Genomic DNA, 20,327 nt, shown 5'->3' on the forward strand with positions numbered 1-20,327 from the left:
TGTCTTTCGGCAAGATGAAGTTCTTTTTATCTCACAGAGGAGAAGTTGAGCGGGATACAAATATCAGCACATTTTGAAAACCAGCATATACTTCTATAAACTGTAGGCGACTGGAAAACTATTGGATTGTTTGAATGAGTTAACCAAATAATTCACAAATTCAGCAAAATGAGAGCTAAATACGAACAGTCTATTTAAACAATATAACAATTTGAAGTAAACAGCCTCATTTTATTTCAGTTTTATATTTATGTATTTAATTTTATTTTTATTTTACTCGACAAATATACTAATTCTATTTAGTACAAAATATATTGGAGATATTTTCATGTATGTTAACTAACAATATTTGTACCCATAGGAAAATTTCATTTGCAGCATACACTCACAGAGACCATTTCACATTTACATATAAATATTCGCATTTATAAATAGTTGAAGTCAGAATTATTAGCCCCCCTTTGATTTTTTTTTTCCTTTTCCAAATTTTTTCCAAATGATGTTTAACAGAGCAAGGACATTTGCACAGTAAGTTTGATAATATTTTTTTTTATTTTGGCAAGAATGAAAGCAAATTTAATTTTTTTAAAAGCCATTTTAAGGTTAAAATTATTAGCCCCTTTAAGGCAATTTTTTTCCAATATTTACAAAACAAACTATCATTATACAATAACTTGCCTAATTACCCTAACCTGCCTATTAACTTTATTAACCCAGTTAGACCTTTAAATGTCACTTTAAGCTGTATAGGAGTGTCTTGAAAAATATCTAGTAAAATATTATTTACTGTCATCATGGCAAAGATTAAAAAAATCAGTTATTAGCATTGAGTTAATTAAACTATGTTTAGAAATGTGTTGAAAAATCTGCTCTCTGTTAAACAGAAACTGGGGAAAAAATAAACCCCTACTCTAAATAAATATCCATCAGCCATCAGCTACTGCGAAAGGAAGAATTTAAAAATGAAATTGCTTGTAGTATAAATGATCATTTTGTCCTATTTCGTACATATCTGGGAACACAATATCAACGACCTGATGGCAACAACTGGAAGTTGTTTGATAAAGCATGTCTCTCATCATTGACAATCGTGATAACCTTATTGGTCACACTTTATTTTGATGGTCCATTTGTTGAATTTAAGTTACATTTCACCAACATGCCAACGAATTTTCATTAGATTATAAGTAGACTGTTAGGTTGGGGTTAGGGTTAAATTTGACATGTTCTTGCAAAGTTTCTTTTGGTCAGTTAAATGTCTGTTGAAGTATCAACAGATATTAAGCAGACAGTCTACTTATACTCAAATGGACCATCAAAATAAAGTGTTACAGCCTTATTTAGTACTCTTTCTTTGACTATACTATCAATACTTTTTAGTTTTATTCCCAATAACTTACTGGCTGTTGTCACCACATTCCCCAGTGACCTCTTCTGGGTCTCAGAAGCATTTCCATACCAACAGATCAAACAAAATATTGCAATCCTTTCGATAAAAGCACTATAAAACAATCAACATATGTATATTGATGTATATTTATTTGTTAATTTATTACATTTTGATAAGTTAGTACAGAAAAATGGAATTTAAATAATTAGCTGCTTTTTAGTTGCAACAATCTTTGCTAAATGTTTAATCAAAATGTGTAAACAATGGCATATTAGACGATATTTTAAGAAAGCAAAACAATTTAATAAAAATATTATTAAAAGAGTAATTAAATATGTTGGCGGTTCATTCAGCTGTGGTGACCCCAGATTAATAAAGGGATGAAGCCGAAAAGAAAATGAATGAATGAATAATTTAATATTTAGTTTACTTATTTGGTCTAATTGAATATATTTTGTTTAATAATACATTTAAAATAATTGAATGCACAAAAATGTTGCAATTAAAACTAAGAATAATTTCTGAATTATTTATTTTTCAACAGTCAAATGCAAATTTCTATGAAAATACAATGGGCAAATTTGTCTTTTTATCTATAGACTGTTGTCTCTAGACTGTCTCTAAGATTAACACTTAGCGTAATGGTCTGCTGGTCTGAGACCTCTTGATTGACAATAAGCCTCTCTTTAGGGAATCCTGCCCCCCATCCTATCCCAGTGTCTCTTCCACCTATATTTAAATAGGATGCTAATAACAAATCAAACTGGTAAATAGTACTTAAAGAAAGGGAGTTAGTTGGATATGAGTTGTTTAAACGCAGAGAGCAAGATCCTTTGATAATATCTGGATTTCTGCATTGATTTCTCAAAAATGTGATTTAATTTACAATAATAAATTTAGCAGAGACTTTCCCCCAAATGTCTTATTCTCAAAAATACACCACTGCATCAATCCAAAAGCTTTCAGTGGATCTTAAAGAAATAGATCCACTTCTCCCACTCCTAAAAATGAATATTTGCTCACTACTTATTGACACTCAAGTAATTCTAATCTTTTATGAATTTCTTTCTTCTGTTGAATACAAAACAAGACATTCTTAAGAATGTTGTAAAACCAAAAAAGAAGCTAAAAAAAAATAAAAACAAATGTGGATATCGGCAGTTTCCCATTTCAGTATATCTTCATTTGTGTTCAATTGAAGAAAGAAACTTCAGAAGAAAGAAACTATTCTGGGTTTGTAACAAGTGGAGGATGAGTATTTGATAAAATTATTTTAATTTTTGGGTGAACTATCTTTAAAAAACATCAGAGATGAAACATTTATAAATGCAATGTGACTAAATCATTTAAACAGTAACAATTGTATAATTTAGCATTTTATATAAAAGCTGTGAAGAAATGTGGATTAGGCATGGGCCGGTACAAGCTTGTGATGGTATGATAACCTTGAATAAAAATCTAAATCTAAAATAAGTTCCAATATACAGTATTGCACTTTAAAATTTTTCAATTTACAATTCACATTTATAATATTTTGGAGCAGTAAACATGTCAGGCTAAATAATTAAAATAAAGAATTAACTTATGCTGGGTTAATTAGTTTACAAAACACAGATATATAACACATAAAAACAACCTTTACATACACTATAGGAAAGGTAAACCAGATTTTTTTGCAGTTTTAAAACCTTGATGTTTTCAAACAACGGTAAAATTTGAAACCAGTTATCGTCACATGCCTATTGTGAATTCTTAAATTTAGCAACTTGGCGATCCTATTTTAGCATCAAAACCTCAAGCAAATATTTCCACAGCTTCTTATAAAACCTTGTACCAATTATGTTCACCCCAAAAGATTTTTTTACACATATATAATGTATTATATGCATTATATACATGTTAAATTTATAAAGTACCACACATACTATGTAAATAGGTTTTTAAATATTGGATATGATTAATTATTATTAATTATATCATTGTAGAGAATTGTGAAATGTTGCTATTTTCTTTAGCACTATACATACACTGCAAAGTCGAGAAAAATGTAGTTTTTTAATACAATATCTGGACAGCAGTCTATGCAAAAAAATAAAAAAATAAAAAAAATAAACAAAAAAAGTTTTTAAAACTGTCTAAAGACAAAAGTGTTGTTCAATAGCTTTAGGACAAGTTTGATGAAAGGTTTTGATTCACTTCAAATGTTGAACTTACTCTGTAAATAATGCAGGCTTCCACCCAATTCATTCATGTTGTCCCAACTCAAATTAAGTTAACTCAACACTTTTAACAAATTCATGTGGACCGAACATTTAAAAAAATTGAGTAATCCCATTGAAATATCAAGAATTGTGTTGTCTCAGCTCATTTTAAATAAGTAATTTAAACGAGCAAAACAAAATATTTTTTAAGTGTATATATATATATATATAATTGTGAATTTAAAATTTTATTTTTGAGTGCAATTAATTGTTGCCCAATCCTTTTTTTTTTTTTTTTTTTTTTTTTACAGTTTACATAAAACATTTTAAGTTTTAAGATGTAGTGAAGCTTTTGGGATGGATAGAGACGTGTTTTTATATTATTTAGTATCGTGGGTTGCCAGATGTTGGTTGTTGGTCCCATATGGAGGTTTTGTTTGAGTTTTTGATTGTAAACGGGATGACTGCTCATCCTCCAGCTAGAACAGCACTTCACCAGCTCTAGCAAGCATAAATCAGCTAGGACCAAAATGGAATTGTTGCTGGTTTATGCTGTATTAAATCTCAACTTTTCAATCCAGCAATAGCTGTGGCACAATTATAGAAAGAGTAACTTTTGGCATGTTAGTAAGGTCTTAACTGTGAGCTAGATGAAGGTCTTACTATATTTTATAAATAACTAGTTAAGAAATTTAAAAAGTTTTTCCAGTACAAAAACAAACATAAAGGTGAATTTCAGAAAAAAAGTTCTATTTGAGTGTGCTGTGCTCCCATAAATCATCCAAACATTTTCCTTCGGGTAAGACTCTGATTTAACAGAGGTCGCCACAGCGGAATGAACCACCTACTAATCCAGCATATATTTTTACACAGTGGATGCCCTTCCAGCTGCAAACTATAGTACTGTAAAACACCAATACACACTCAATCACACTCATTTATTTAGCAAAGCCAATCTTGTTGACCCAATTCACCTATAGTGCATATGTTTGGACTGTCTTTCAGCTACCTTCTTGCTGTGAGGCAACACTGAGCCACCGTGCCGCCATTTCCATAATATATAATAATAAAAGTAAGAGATTTAAAAGCTATACATAAGGGATTATTTACTTAATAAAAGCAACAAGTTGACTTTACTTTAAAGAATCCATTGTAACTAGGAACCGTTAAGTTGATTTATCATATTTTTTATGCTTATATGCACATAAAATTTGGGGCAGTGGGTTTACTCACTTTTTTAGTACACTTAACAAACTTTTCTTAAAAGCAACAGGTATATTAACTTACTTTAACCCAGCAGGCACACAAAAGCATAAGACGTTTATATTTGGTTGGATTTAGGTCATGGCATCAAGTGACCAAAATTTAATGTCTAGCTAGCATCAATAACAACGTCAGGGCTGCATGAGTGTGTGTGTGAATGAGCGTGTATGGATGTTTCCCAGAGATGAGTTGTGGCTGGAAGGGCATCTGCTGCGTAAAAACGGGCTGGATAAGTTGGCAATTCATTCTGCTGTCGCGACCCCGGATTAATAAAGGGACCAAGCCGAAAAGAAAATGAATGAATGATATTATGTCCACTGAGTTCCTGAGTCAGGTCCAGAACAACTTTCATCCCTTGATTTTTCTCAGGGGCTCCTCCATCAGGTTTCCCTGTGTACACTTGTAAGTTCCAAACATATCAGGAAGTGGCATCACAGCCAGCCCAGATCTTTATACCATATTTTGCAGGTTTCAATGGTATATACTGCCAAAAAGGGTTGCAGCCTCTAAATGGCATCAGTTGCTCATCGATGGTAACATTAGGCCCAGGGTTGTAAAATTTCTTGGGCAAGAAGACCATTCAATTTCACCATTTTTTGACATCCACATTTATTCACTTGCTGTCTGGTGGGCTTGCTCTGGTCCTGGAACTGGCTGCTGAAAAGCTGGTAATGGAGCTGGCTGCTGATGGGGTACTCGTCTTCGTTTTGTTACTAAATGGTGCTTAACCTCATCCTCTTCTTAAAAGTCACTGTCAGACTTTGAATTTTCAGAAATGTGATCATCATATTTATTATATATGTGATCATATATGTGATCATATATTCTGAAACCTCTTCCTCGACATCATCATCAGAAGCTCCTCTCTCTTCCACAATCAATTGTAAGGCCCTCGCAGCAGATAATCTTTTGGCCATCTATATTTATTTATCTATTTCCTTTATTTAGTCAGGAGATCACATTGAGACAGTACTGTCTCTTCTTCCAGTGAGACCTGGTCTTCCAGTGAGACCTGGATCAGTTCTGATAAAGAACCACACTGGCAAAGTTTTATTTATAGTATTATGCCCCAAATTCGCAAATGGAAGCGAAGAGCAGACAGTGTTGATTATAGAATTTTCAACAATGTTACAACTTTGTGCGGGAGCAGGTGGGAGAAGAGAAGAAAACAGCAGCACCAGAAAGGATGACAGAGTGTAGGAACACTGGAACTACACTTTCAACACTTTTATTAGGCCTGGGTCCAGTGGACCCGAACACCTTGTATGTAATGTAAATGCGTGGAGGGAGGTACAGTATGCGGTCACTGAAAATTTGTTCCGATTTATGTTCTTCACAGAAAATAAGCCAAAGCCAATGAATTTCAGGTTGAAAAAATTATTCTTTGTTTAAATTATTTTTCTTTTGAAAAAAACTGAAAACGGGTCTCACAGACCCGAACACCAGACAAGGGTTAAGCTTTCATTTTTTCAATAGTCTACAGAACAAATCATCGTTATACAATAACTTGCCTAATTACCCTAACCTGCCTATTAAACCTAATTAACCTAGTTAAGCCTTTAATTGTCACTTTAAGCTGTATAAATGTGTCTTGATATATATCTAGTGAAATATTATTTACTGTCATCATGGCAAAGATAAAAAAAGAAATCAGTTATTAGAAATGATTTATTAAAACTATTATGTTTAGAAATGTGTTGAAAAATCTGGTCCCACTTTATATTAAGTGTCCCTAACTACTATGTACTTACATCAAAAAAATAAATACAATGTACTTACTGTGTTTATAATGTATTTGAGAACACTAGTGGTGCTTTTGAGTTGGGATAGAGGTTGGGTTATGGACAGGTTTGGTGGCATGGGTAGGTTTAAGGGTAGGTTAAGGTGTAAGGGATGGTCAACAGTGTATTTACAAATGTAATTACAAAAAATAATTACAGATGTAATTACATACATGTATTTAATCAATCTGAAGTACACAGTAAATACATGTGTTTACACAATAAGTACATTGTAACAAACTATTAATTCCTATGTAAGTATATATTAGTTAGGGCCACTTATTATAAAGTGGGACCAAAAATCTTCTCTCCGTTAAACAGAAATTAGGGGAAAAAAAAGAGGGGGGCTAATAATTCAGGGGGGCTATTTCTGAGACAGATACTTGTCGCCCCATGCTCACTATCCTTAAAATGATACTTTTATTCCTCTAAAATCTTATTTAAGGAAGTGACATTATCAACATTTACACATCTTTACATCTAACTATCTAAAATAAGATCATATTGAAGCATTGTGAATGGAATCTAACAGCAGTGGGATACAGCTATAAGCTAAGGCCGTATTACACACAGTACTCTTATATATCTGATATGTGAATCAGCCCACACAATATATGTCATTTCCATACTTGACTTAAGCAAATCAGACAGACGGTTGTTCACTATGGTCAGGATTAGCTTAGCAGAAAGACGGCCACCATGGTGGAAAATAAAGGCCCTCTGCCCACATCGCATATAATTTTACCAGGTTCCAGTCAGCCATGACGCTGATTGTTTCTGAGATGTTGGCACTTGTGTTCCTCCCTTTTTAACTGTAGAGGGTTTACTTTCTTTAGCTTCCACAATGGCATAGAAGAAGAGATCCCCGCCCCTCTCCACCCCCGTCCCGCACGCTTTTCACACCCAAAAGTACAGCCAGAAACCAATATCCCTAAATCTCTCCTACAAAGACACCTGAGAGACAGAGAGAGTCATGATTTCACTAAAGCAGGGGTGACCAAACCTTTTCTTGTAAAGGGCCAAAATACAAACTTTATTAAGGCTAGTGGGCCGAAGGTAAATATAGTTGGCATGGGTAATTACCTACTTTATTTAATATTATTTAAAAATAAGTAAAAAACATTGCTTTATATTAACCATAAATTATAATAGACATAGACGTAGTATCCATAACGTCACCCATATGTTTCTGAAGAATGCAAAAGAAACTACAAGTAGACGAGGCCAATTGTCGCCATTTTGTTCGTGCGTCATCGCACCGACCGGAGGATACCAAACAAGGGAAAAGAGGTGGAAAGAGAGCAGAGCTACAGACAGCTGCTAGCATTTTGCTTAGACAGGCTTTTCTTTGGGAGAAACGCTTAGTATGTCTATACCTGCGATTCGTTTGTGTTCTGACTCCATGTGCTTGGTTGTACACTATATCAATGTGTTTAGACTTTTGAAAAACACTGTTGTAATACATCAAGCAACTAAGCATTGTTCTTATGACGTTTCTCTATAGGAGGAAAACGCAAATCACTTCAAAACACTTCAAATATAGTCCGTGATAGAGTAAATGCAAGGCTATTGATGAAATCCAAGAGTAAAACTGTATGACAACGTTTCAGATGACTGTTCTAGAGCCTACAGCTAATCAGTCTGTCAGATTTTGGAGTGCATCAGGTGTCTATAAATTAATAATTTAACTTAAATAAAACAAATACATTTGTAGATATGGTATATAGGCTAAGTATATAATTTCACTCACCTGGGGAAATGGAGGCTACGTGTATGTTTGTAAGCACAATTAAGTGTACACCGCATGCCACATCATCTGATAATTGTAACAAATAGTTCCAAAAGGCAATTGACTGTGTGAAGCCACATAAAATAAAGCAAAAATATGATGAATATGCCGAGTTCCGCGGCTAATCAGCTGGAATCAGCTGAGGTGAAGTGACGGCGACTAGCGAGACCAAGCTGTCACTCAAGTGGCCAAACCCTTAATTATACAGACTTAATATAACTTAATAAAAATGAAACGAATGAGTTATTAAAAAGTTCACCCCTTCACAGTCAATAAGGGTAATATTAGCTATTTGAACCAAAATCGTTCTTTGTATCAGGCTGTAAACACCTTTTTTTCTGCTGTAAAGTTGGCCATTTTAACAGTGGGGTCAATAAAAATTGCTCTATTATGGAGCCAGGACTAGAGGAATTTAGATGAATTGCAGTTTCAGTTACTTCAATATTTGCTTCACGAGGGAGAGCGGGAGGTTGCGGCTTGATATTAACTAATACAGAACTTATTACAGTAAAAAAAAAATAATAATCTCATTTATAACAAAATGGAGTTACATTAGTTTTTGCTCTGATTTGTTAGCCGATGTTTTCTGCATAATCCTCAATTTGTGGAGTGACAGTACTTACGTTTTAAAAACTCAATTTCAAATTGCTTTTTGTAGCGAAATACATCAAACAAACAAACAAACAAACAAACCAACAAACAAAAAGAAGGTTTCATCATATTAGAAATTACTCTTTTAAAGGCATTGCTCCAACCTTATCTATCATTCTCAGATGGGATGGTGGGCCAAATCAAAGGTTACAATGGGACAACTTTGGCTTGCAGGCCCTATGTTGAGCATCTCTGCACTAAAGCGACAAACTGTATGAAACATGGGTACAAAACAGGTACAAATGTGCCCAGACAGATGACCCCAGACGTATGAATCCCTGCTATCACCTTTAATGGGACAGTTCACTTCAAAAAGTTAAACTGTCACTATTCACCCACAACTTCATTCAATCATTCATTTTGTTTTCGGCTTAGTCCTTTTATTAATCAGGGGTCGCCGTGCATAAACTGTCAACCTATCCAGCATATGTTGTACACAGCAGATGCCCTTCCAGCTGCAATCTATCACTGGGAAACATCCATACACACTCATTCACACGCATAAACTATGGACAATTTAGCTTTCCCAATTCACCTGTATCCCATGTTTTTGGACTTGTGGGGGAAACCAGAGCACCTAGAGGAAACCCACTTGAACACAGGGAGAACATGCAAACTCCATAAAGAAATGCCAACTGACCCAGCCAGGGCTCAAACCGGCGATCTTCTTGCTGTGAAGCGATTGTGCTACCCACTGCGCCACCGTGTTGCCAACACTGAACTAATGGACCATTATTTCAGTGTTACCCAAAGATTTTACTTAGAGAAACAAAATGTACCCACAATTTTAGAATCACTCACAGGCCTGTAGCGAGCTAATGAAAGGAGGGGCTTTTTTTCTCAAAAACTGGAGTTTTTCTCATTTAATTTTGAGGTTAAAAAATTGCGTTATTGTATAATTATGATTTGTTCTGTAGACTATTGAAAAAAAAAAAAAAGCTTTAAGGGGCTAATAATTTTTACCTTAAAATGTTTTTAAAAAGATTAATAACTGCTTCTATTCTAACCATAATAAAACAAATAAGACTATCTCCAGAAGAAAAAAATATTATCAGACATACTGTCTATATACTGTATATATATACACACACACAGAGAGCAAGGGAATTTTCACAGTCTGTCTGATAATATTTTTTCTTCTATCTATCTATCTATCTATCTATCTATCTATCTATCTATCTATCTATCTATCTATCTATCTATCTATCTATCTATCTATCTATCTATCTATCTATCTATCTATCTATCTATCTATATACACACACACACACACACACACACACACACACACACACACACACACACACACATATATATACATACAGTATATATACAGTTGAAGTCAGCATTATTAGCCCCCCTGAATTATTAGCCCAGCGGTTTATCTTTTTCCCCAATTTCTGTTTAACAGAGAGAAGTTTTTTTTCAACACATTTCTAAACATAATAACTTAAAAAAAAAATCTAATAACTGATTTATTTTATCTTTGCCATGATGATAGTAAAAAAATATATGACTATATTTTTTCAAGACACTCATATACAGCTATATAACATATATAACTATATGACATTTAAAGGCTTAACTAGGTTAATTAATAATTTTAATATATTATATATCATATTAATATATTAATAACAAAATTGTAATAATAAAACTGCTGAACATGTATGTTGTATGTTTTCTTAAACATCTATATATTGAACTAGTGAAAAATAATTGTTTCCATTGGCCAAAACTGATTAGCTGAAGTCATGCTAAAGCGACAGCCAACAGAGGTTTCCACTTGTTCTTAAAGCCTTCTTAAATAGGTTGTTTTTCACAAAATATTAAGTATTGGCAAACCTTCTGGAAAAGATGCTTTCTTGACAAAGAATAACATATAATAATAATCTAATAATAATAATAATAATAATAATAATAATAATAATAATAATAATAATAATAATGTTTTCTGTGAAACTGTATTTGACAACCCACAAAAATAGTAAAAAGTAGATAATCAAACTACTACATTTAGGTGTCAATAACACCAAATAAACTGATTTATTACTAAAGTCTTATAACCATGGCTCATATCGTTGTAAGTAACATGAATCTGGACAACCGTTTATTTCAGTTAACTGACTTTTGTAAGTTATCAGCTTGTCAGCGTGCATACAAAAATGCTCAATCTTGGAAACACTGTGACATCTATTTGGATTTTATTTTATTTTTTTACTACAATGGAAGTCGATACCCAACATTTTTTTCAGTAACTTGAAAAATGTTTTTCAACATTTAAAGACCTCTAAAGACTGTCTGAAATGTTCTCCTAAAATGAGATTTGTTTCTCAGCCTCCTATGTTCACGTTCAGTTAATTCACTTGAAAGGCAATGAAAGGAACTTATTTGTCACTATACACAGCAAATTTTAGATAGTAGATTTAACTACCTTGGAGTTAAAATTAACACTCCCTCAGAGTTTATATGGGAACCACTATAAGTGTTAAAAATAACACTTTTGAAAGTGTTAACATTGTCAACACCAAGAGAGTGTTAATTAGCAAACTCTTGTTGTGTAAAATATCTGTTCAATTTCCGAAAAAATACCAGCAGCTGTGGCTGCCAGAATCTTTTTGTGAAAAACATGGAAGTTTTATATAACTGTATAAATTTACAAAAAATAACCATATTTCATGAACTAATACATTGTTCATTTTACAAAATCATAGCTTAGTGCAAAAAAATGTAAAGTCTTTAGATGCAATAATGTTTTCATGTGTGATGGCAAGTAGCAAACAGATTTTGACAGCATTAGTAACTACACAGTTACCTTTAAACAAAAGAAGATGCAGCATAACATCAAATTTTCTTAGTTCATCTTGGACTTGAACAGAGACGCTATTAACCTCCACAATGGTGACACAAAAACCGTTTTGCTGTTTTTCTTTCTTTTTTTTCATTTTTAGATTTTACGGAAAAATACCAGCAGCTGTGGTTGCCAGTAATCTGCTGTTTTTCACATTCATAAATTCAGTTTACAGAATATTTCTGTTAAAAGCACATTCAACAGTCTGTATTTTTTATCGATCTCACACTGCAAATTTTAGATTTGGTAGATTTAACTACCTAAGAGTTAAAATTAACACTCCCTCAGTGTTTATATGGGAACCACTATAAGTGTTAAAATAACATTTTTGAAAGTGTTAAAATTTTTAACACCCAGAGTGTTAATTAGCAAACTCTTATTGTGTAAAATATCTGTTAAATGTAAGTCAAAATACTGGCAGCAGTGGTTGCCAGTAATCTGCTGTTTTCAACATTTTAGATTCGTAAATTCAGTTTCCAGAATATTTCTGTTAAAAACAAATCCCATTGTCTGTATTTTTCATTCGAACACACGTAAGCCTTAAATTCCAGAGCAAAATCCTCACTAGTGTCCTCACTACAGAGGGCTGAACACTTAGACAGTGATGAAGTTAATGAGACAATAAAGTGTCTAATTAAAGGATGATTGAGAATTGTTGATGAACAACTGTTAACAAGCAGAATCACTGAAGGACAGAAAAACACAAGCCAAAACCAAAGATGAAATCAACTGAGAATAAAAAAAAACTTTAAATAAAATAATAATCAATAAAAATAAAACAAATTACACAATAAAATTTTTTATTTTTCAACATCTTTAAAAAAAACTCATCAAATTAAACAACTTATCATGGAGCTTCACCTATTACTGACCAGTGACTTTATTTCTGTCATGTGAACAAAAGCTCTTAATAAAATTTCCTTTGTTCATTTGAAGTCACCATGATGGAGGACAGAGTCTGCCTCTTCAACTTCATACTATAAATGTCTTTTATTTTGGCTGCTAAAGATAGTGTTAATTACACTAATTAAACATATAGCATGGAAAGCTGAAAGAAAATTAAAGTGTCAGTCTGAAGAGATTATTAATGATAACATAGCCATCCTTTCCTGCTTGATTTCTAATTCAATATCATATTAGTTATGTGTGAGAAAAAAATAATATACATAAATGAAACCACTGAAGCTCCAATAAAATAAAAAAATATTTACAATGAGAATGTTTGATCTATGGCTAAACTTATAAACACCCAGACATCAATAATTAGTCTTTTAATCTCAATGATGGTGACAAACAAAAAAATAAAAATCAAGTAAAAAAAAAAAACACTACTGAAATATCACCTCCCAAAAACAACACAAAATAAAGGAAAATAAAGAGATTGTAAGAACATAAAGCTGCATAATTTATTCATGCTGCAATGCATGCTGGGAGCTTTGTACTATGCTGGCACCCAGCATGCATTGCGGCATGAACTATGCAGCTTTTTTTTTTTTTTTTTTTTAGCAACCACGGTTGAGGTTCATGTCCTGATTCTTGATGCCTGTGTGTCATAAAGAGCAAGCTGGAGCTTGAATGTTGAATGCATGACACTCTAATTATTAACTGCATCCTAATTGTTTGTTGAATTTTCTATGAAGAGCAGCAAACTGCCAGTAGTATTGTCCCATGCAGCTTTAATATAACTATATTTGCATATCTTTATGAATCAACTTAACAAACACCTGAAATTAAATCTATAACAATTAAGCATTAACAGTATAGTTTCTCTTGATCTTTCTTGCTATAGCTAATGAGTTTTAGAAACACAGCTATAACAGTCAGAGAAACATTAGGATATAAGAATAAAGCTTCAAGAACTCAAATAAGCAGCCTCTGATCTCTATGATGGTGAGGTCAAATGAAATATTTTTAATAAAAAAAATATATCCTCTGTTCATTGTCAAATATTCTTACAGAAATGAAGTCATGAAATGAACTGTAATCAGTGAAGCTGCTTATACTATTATTTAATGAAGTTGTTTAATCCTCTGTTTTAATTCAGTTGGTTTGGTGTGAGGCTGTGTCTGTAGTTTTATTTCTTCCTTCAATTTCTTATTCCTTCAGTGATTGTGCTTGTTAACAGCAGGTGTTCAACAGCAGGTGTCTCAATTCACTTATTTGTGGTCATTCGCTCTGTCTAGTGGACTAAACTAATTGACCAATTTAAGGGCCAGGTGAATGAGGGTGTGGCGAGATTTCAGACACTCTGATTAGTTTCTCAAATACAAGGGTTTTCTACAAAGGTAGATATATGTTACTCTGTGTGACAAGGAGGCAAATCAGCTTCTAACGCCGAGAGGGTTATTTTACCTTTATCTAACTCTAGAATTTTAACACTTTACTCTGAATTACCACAACACTTGAAATTTAACACCAATGAATTTGCTGTGTATATGTAACATTACTGGCTCTACACACAGGAGTTGGAGAAACAAATCTAATTTTAGTAGAAAATATCAAATGGCTTTTAGAGGTTTTTGCATCTAAACTCTTCATTTTTAAACATGTTTTCTTTTGTGTTCACCAGAATAAAAGTTTGGTGAGGAAATTTTCACTTTTGGGTGAACTATCCCTGTAAGTCCTTCTTTAAGTGAGTTGTATGGCAGCAGCTTCCCAGAAAGCACCAGGGAGAGAGAAAGGAGGAGAGAGGGATTCTGGGTTTGCGGTACTTTGGCGGGGGTGGTTTCATTGTGATGGGGCTGAAAAGAAGACAATCTTGGGTTCCTTGGGCTTCATCCTTGAGTGGACCTGAAGAAAAATAATCAGGCCCATGAAATCAAAGCTGCTAAAAAGAGGGACAGAAATTCAGGGATCAGGCCGAGATGCAGGACAGAAGCACCAACACAAGCTTATGCAAGTGTTTTAATTTGTGCAATCTAATTTGTACATTTATTCCAACTCTTCAAGGCCTTGTGATGCTTATGTTTATGTGCCACTATTTTACGATAAATGTCTGTAATTTAACAGCCGTTATGTTACAGTTTTTTTTTTCCAGCAGCTGGGGCAAAAAAACTTAAAAATCACAGATTTTTTTATTTTTACAGTGTCCTTAATAAAAAAAATACTTCGTTACACTAAACAATATATTTACTTTCAAATTAAATGCTACTTTTTTTATTAAACTCACCAACCCTAAACCTTATGAAAATTAGTGCTATGAACAAAAATGAAATGGCTGCATCAAAATTCTGTCTGAAGTACAAAGTAAAATCTAGATTCTGTTTAACCACACCTACATTAGCACACATACGAGAAGAAAAGCACAGGTGTCTGTCCTCTAGCTGTCAAGACGAGTAATTGATGGATGAACAGATAGATAGACGTATAGATGAACGGATGATCGGCTGGATAACACGGAGCGGTTCGCCAAACGCTGGAGCGGAAAAGAGGAGAGAAGACAAAGAGGGCATGCAGATGGGAAAAACGATAATGCCATGAAAGACGAATGCGATGAAAGAGCACTGAGTGACCAACAAGCCAATATTGGTTTAAATCCGCAGAGGGAACACTGTGTTAAGCGGAGGGAGAAAAGCTGGTAAAATTAGAGTCCTTTAGCTTCATCACACAGTATGAATCAAAACAAATGAAGCAGAGCTAAAATGGCTCAGGGTTTTATTCCATTGTCATGTAAAAATTCTTAAAATGCCAAAGAAAGCAGCCAAGAAAGTTCCTTCCCATCTGAAGTTTTATTTATACGCAGGCGGTTCTGTTAAGAAAACCGAGGGTCTTTTCTTAACTAAACACATCTGACGCTGCAGGGAATCGCATGAAAAAGAGTCGTTTCGGTGTGCTGTTTCATATTCTCCTGTTCACTCAGTGTGATCGACACATTCACAAATTAGATCTTACAACTTAAAAGAGTTCTAAGAGGTTCACAGAAATATATATGCAAGATTTTGAAATGAAACATGGTCAGACTTATTTTATCAAGGTAAACTTTTTAAGGACTTTTAAACACTACAAATTAAATTGGTCATTTGAAGAGTGTTCAATGAATCAATATGTTCATTCATTCATTCATTTTCTTGTCGGCTTAGTCCCTTTATTAACCCGGGGTCGCCACAGCGGAATGAACCGCCAACTTATCCAGCAAGTTTTTACGTAGTGGTTGTCCTTCCAGCCGCAACCCATCTATGGGAAACATCCACACACACATTCACACACACACTCATACCCTACGTACAATTTAGCCTACCTAATTCACCTGTACCGCAAGTCTTTGGACTGTGGGGGAAACCGGAGCACCTGGAGGAAACCCACGCAAAGGCAGGGAGAACATACAAACTCCACACAGAAACGCCAACTGAGCCAAGGTTTAAACCAGCGACCTTCTTGCTGTAAGGCGACAGCACTACCTACTGCGCCTCTGTCTTGCCCATCAATATGTTCTCTAAATGTTAATTTATAGGAAGCAGAGAATAAGATAAAGTAATAAGAGAATGAGCTGTAAATTACTAGGCGAGAGCGGGGATGAAAGTAACATTTTTCATAAAAACCTATTTTTAAAAGAGAATGTTTTTAGCTGAAATATAGTTTTGCTGTGGTTACTAACTTACAAGAGTGGTCTATGAAAATCTGCTGTTATTTTGTATCATTGTAGACCAACTCCTGTATAACTTCACTTTCAACAAAAGTTGCACATTGTTACTTTTGATCCCATCGGCAGGAACGAAAGTAACACAATATTTGGTAGATTTACTGGTTTATTCTTGTTTATTTTAAATATATCTGACTATGACCTTGTTAATGATAACTGCAAACATTTTGTCCTTTATTTTTGCAAAAAAAGATTACACAGTATTTTCATTATAAATTTCGCTTCCATCTAATGTTTCAAAAGCAATTCAACAATGCAAAATGTTAAAATTTTCCAACATTTTGGAATATTTTATTATTATTAGTAATATGCATTAATTCGATGAGACATATGAATTAGAAACTGACAATTGTAATGTGGAAGTGAAAAATAAGATTTGTCTACTAAAAGTGGGACATAAATAACTCTTACTTTCGTACACAAAGGAACTCTTGCTATTTAAACCCGATTTACTTTTGAGCTGAAAAACTCAGACATTGCAAACTTAAGGATGTGTTATTGCACTAAATAACCTGTATATAATAAATAACCAATAAATTTTACCTGTAGAATATCCTGTAAGCTTCAGTTTTGTCAACTTGCAAAACTCGCTGCTTGTCGACACCCCGTGTCATAAAAGTAACATAAAAGGCAATTACTCCGGTTACACAGTGCATGAGCGGCGCATATGTTATCAACGTGTATATAAACAAGAGCAGGAGCATATTGTGAGGTGGGCAGGAATGGTTTTCTGTGCATATGTGTCAGTTTGTTTTCACCAGCGTTGTTTCTGTTGCACAGAGAATAATAAAACTTGCGCATGCAAAAGATTACCACTCTAAATTAATATATTTGCATAAAGTAAATTGTATTTTTCAAAGCTTACTGGGGAAAAGAGGATTTTTACTGGGGCACATTTTTCTTTTCTTTTTTTTTTGCACCGTCTCTCCAGCAAGATGACGCCCTGGCAATCGCTCATATGGCCCATGCCTAAATCTGCCACTGCACATGAAAAGAGAAGCAAAGCTCGTAATAAGTAAAAAAGAAACACTACAATGATGAACTTTCTGCAATTAAAAACAGAAATTTGGAGCTAACTGTGGTATATGGTCGCAAAATCAGATCATATTTAGCAGCTCCATCAAGGGTTTCATGCTGAATGTGCTATTATAGCCTGGAAAGCAAATGTTGTCAGGGCTTCAAGAAAATCGGTGTGACTTTTATCCAATGTTGCTTTTGTCCCTGCTCTCCTCTACCTTTTTATTTTTGAAAAAATAAAATAACATTTAAAGTACAAATCCAGTCGGCACTTTGAGGTCAAAACAACATAAAAAGTCACGTCACAAAAACGTGTCAAACAAGCAAATTGATTTGTTGTCAAAACCATTATGTGCAGTTTTGTTTGTCTGAAAGCTTCAATTACAATTTACAAAATAAACTGAACTTTGTATCCCTACAATGCATGTAAACTATTGCAAAGTGTTTACAAGACATCAAGGTGCCTGCTGGGATGTTTTGTGTAATCATTTTAATTTAAACTTTAATGTAAATCATTGATTTTTGCTCAAGTTCTCAGAAAACTTTTCTTCATTTTGCATTTCAGGTAGATATATCTGGTTTTAGATATTTGTATCACAAAGTTGTTTGCACGATTTTCATTTTTAGAGGTAGATAATGCGAGGAAAAAAAACGTTATCTTGTTTTCCTTTATCTTGTTTTATTTTCCTCTCCTTGCTCTTTTTTTGTGGGACATCATTGGATTTGTGTTTTTATGTCGTGTCTATCTCAGCACTTGACTATAGCTTCTCTTGGCCAACAACACACTCCCTCAAAGCTAATAGACATTTAGCATTATTCCTAAACAACCGATATAACCATGTAAATTTATGTGCATGCTGTGCTGTGTCTATGAGTAGTTATAGATGCGCATGTGTGTGTGTCTTGATTCCAAAATTGAAACAGGTAGAATCAGAACATTGCACAGTTCAGGAGCATGCAGGAACACTCTCAATATAACGACATTAATATTTCAGAATCTTCGAGGGCAGTCATCCTAGCACTCCCCACATGTACACCCAATTTGAATGTTGTCACTCGATTAAATGGGCGTTATGATGGTTATCAGCTAATAGATATGGGCCAGTAGTGGCCTTCTGCACCTATTGGTACGCTCAGAAGGCTAATATCATCTATCCACATGGTTAATTAGCTATTCTAATAGAGAAGGCTCCAGATCCAGATCAGTTTTTACATTACTGTGTTGCTTGGGTTTAGGGTTGGGGCAGGGGTAGACGTTAATAAAATACAATTAATGGGAAATTTAATAAAAAATATAAATAATTCCTCGTCAACTTCCGGCCACAGCTGTATGTGATCTAAAGCTTATTAAGCATGTGGATGGATGATAACAGCCTTCTGAGCCTACTAGAAGGCCCCTACTGGCCCATATTTATCAGCTGATAACCACTTTCAACGCAAATTCAATCGAGTAATAACATTCCAATTAGGTAACATACAAAGGCCCTGTGCATTCAGGTATTCTTTTTCCCCTCTCTTACAACAGCCCTGTATGCAGGATATACTCATTTGCATTCTTTCTTTCAGCCATCCTATATTTATATATTGACCGGTCATAATTCTGAGTTTTAATGCAAATTTTGTGTTATTTAAATACTGCAAAAATATTTAGTTTTTAATTTTTTTTTTTTTAGCTTAATCATTTTTAATTCAGTTTCTTAATTCAATATGATTCATTTTAAACATTCCTGCACTCTATAGGATAAATGTGGCCAAAAAGCGAAATATTTCAGATGCAGTATAGCATGTTACTTTTTTAATTGACAGTTTTTCTCAGTCACTTTGCTAAATTTCTCAGATCAGAATTGAAATTTGCAAAACAGTAAGTGCATTTCTCAAAGCAATGCTTTCAACTAGCAAAACCATGGACCACCTGCTCAAAACCCTTAGTTTATCTCTCAAAACTAAATTTCTGTGCAATTGAACATGTCAGTGCCATCAGAATGACAAGTCCTTTTGTCATTGTGTGCTGATAAGTAAATTAATTAGACATGTTGTCAATATAACAGAGTATTCTGGAGAGGTGTTCTAAACTATGGCTAAATCAGTTTTTTAGCTGTCTGTACTTTAATTTGTTGAGAGATCATGTCATTGTGATAGAGAAAGGAAAAGACAACACTGCGAAGCACAAAGAAAATCAAAACAAAAGTAGAAATGTGAACACAGGATATTCTCCTTTGAGATGCACCTTCAGTAGAAAAAGGCAAGATTCACCCGGGAGAAATTGACTTGTTGTAGACAGATTTAGAAAAAAAAAGTCTAATGAAGATGTATAGAAAAATACATGATGACAAAATATTTTGACTACATGTTCAACCATTGTGCATATAAAGACTTCTGTCATGAACAAATGATCAGAGAATTGCACATAATATGTAAAGTGTTTACATGTAATGTAAAAACAATTATTTTTGCTAAATTATTGCAAACAATATCTATGGGCAGAATTTAAACAAACAATTAAGTGATGTTCAACATAATTTGTTCGTTTAAATTCACCCCAAATAAATAGTTTGCAAACACTTACCTTCAATTCTTTTTGTGCATCTAATCAACCTTTTTTCAGTGTGGTCAATAAATATTATAATTAAGTATCAATTGATCAAATTTACAGAAATGGTACTATATAATGGTATATCTTGTTATTAGAATATGAGATAACTTTCTGTATTGTGATATGAGATTTTTGTCAAATCGTCCAGCCCC

This window comes from Danio rerio, chromosome 1 (assembly GCF_049306965.1).
Source record: "Danio rerio strain Tuebingen ecotype United States chromosome 1, GRCz12tu, whole genome shotgun sequence".
NCBI lineage: Eukaryota > Metazoa > Chordata > Actinopteri > Cypriniformes > Danionidae > Danio > Danio rerio.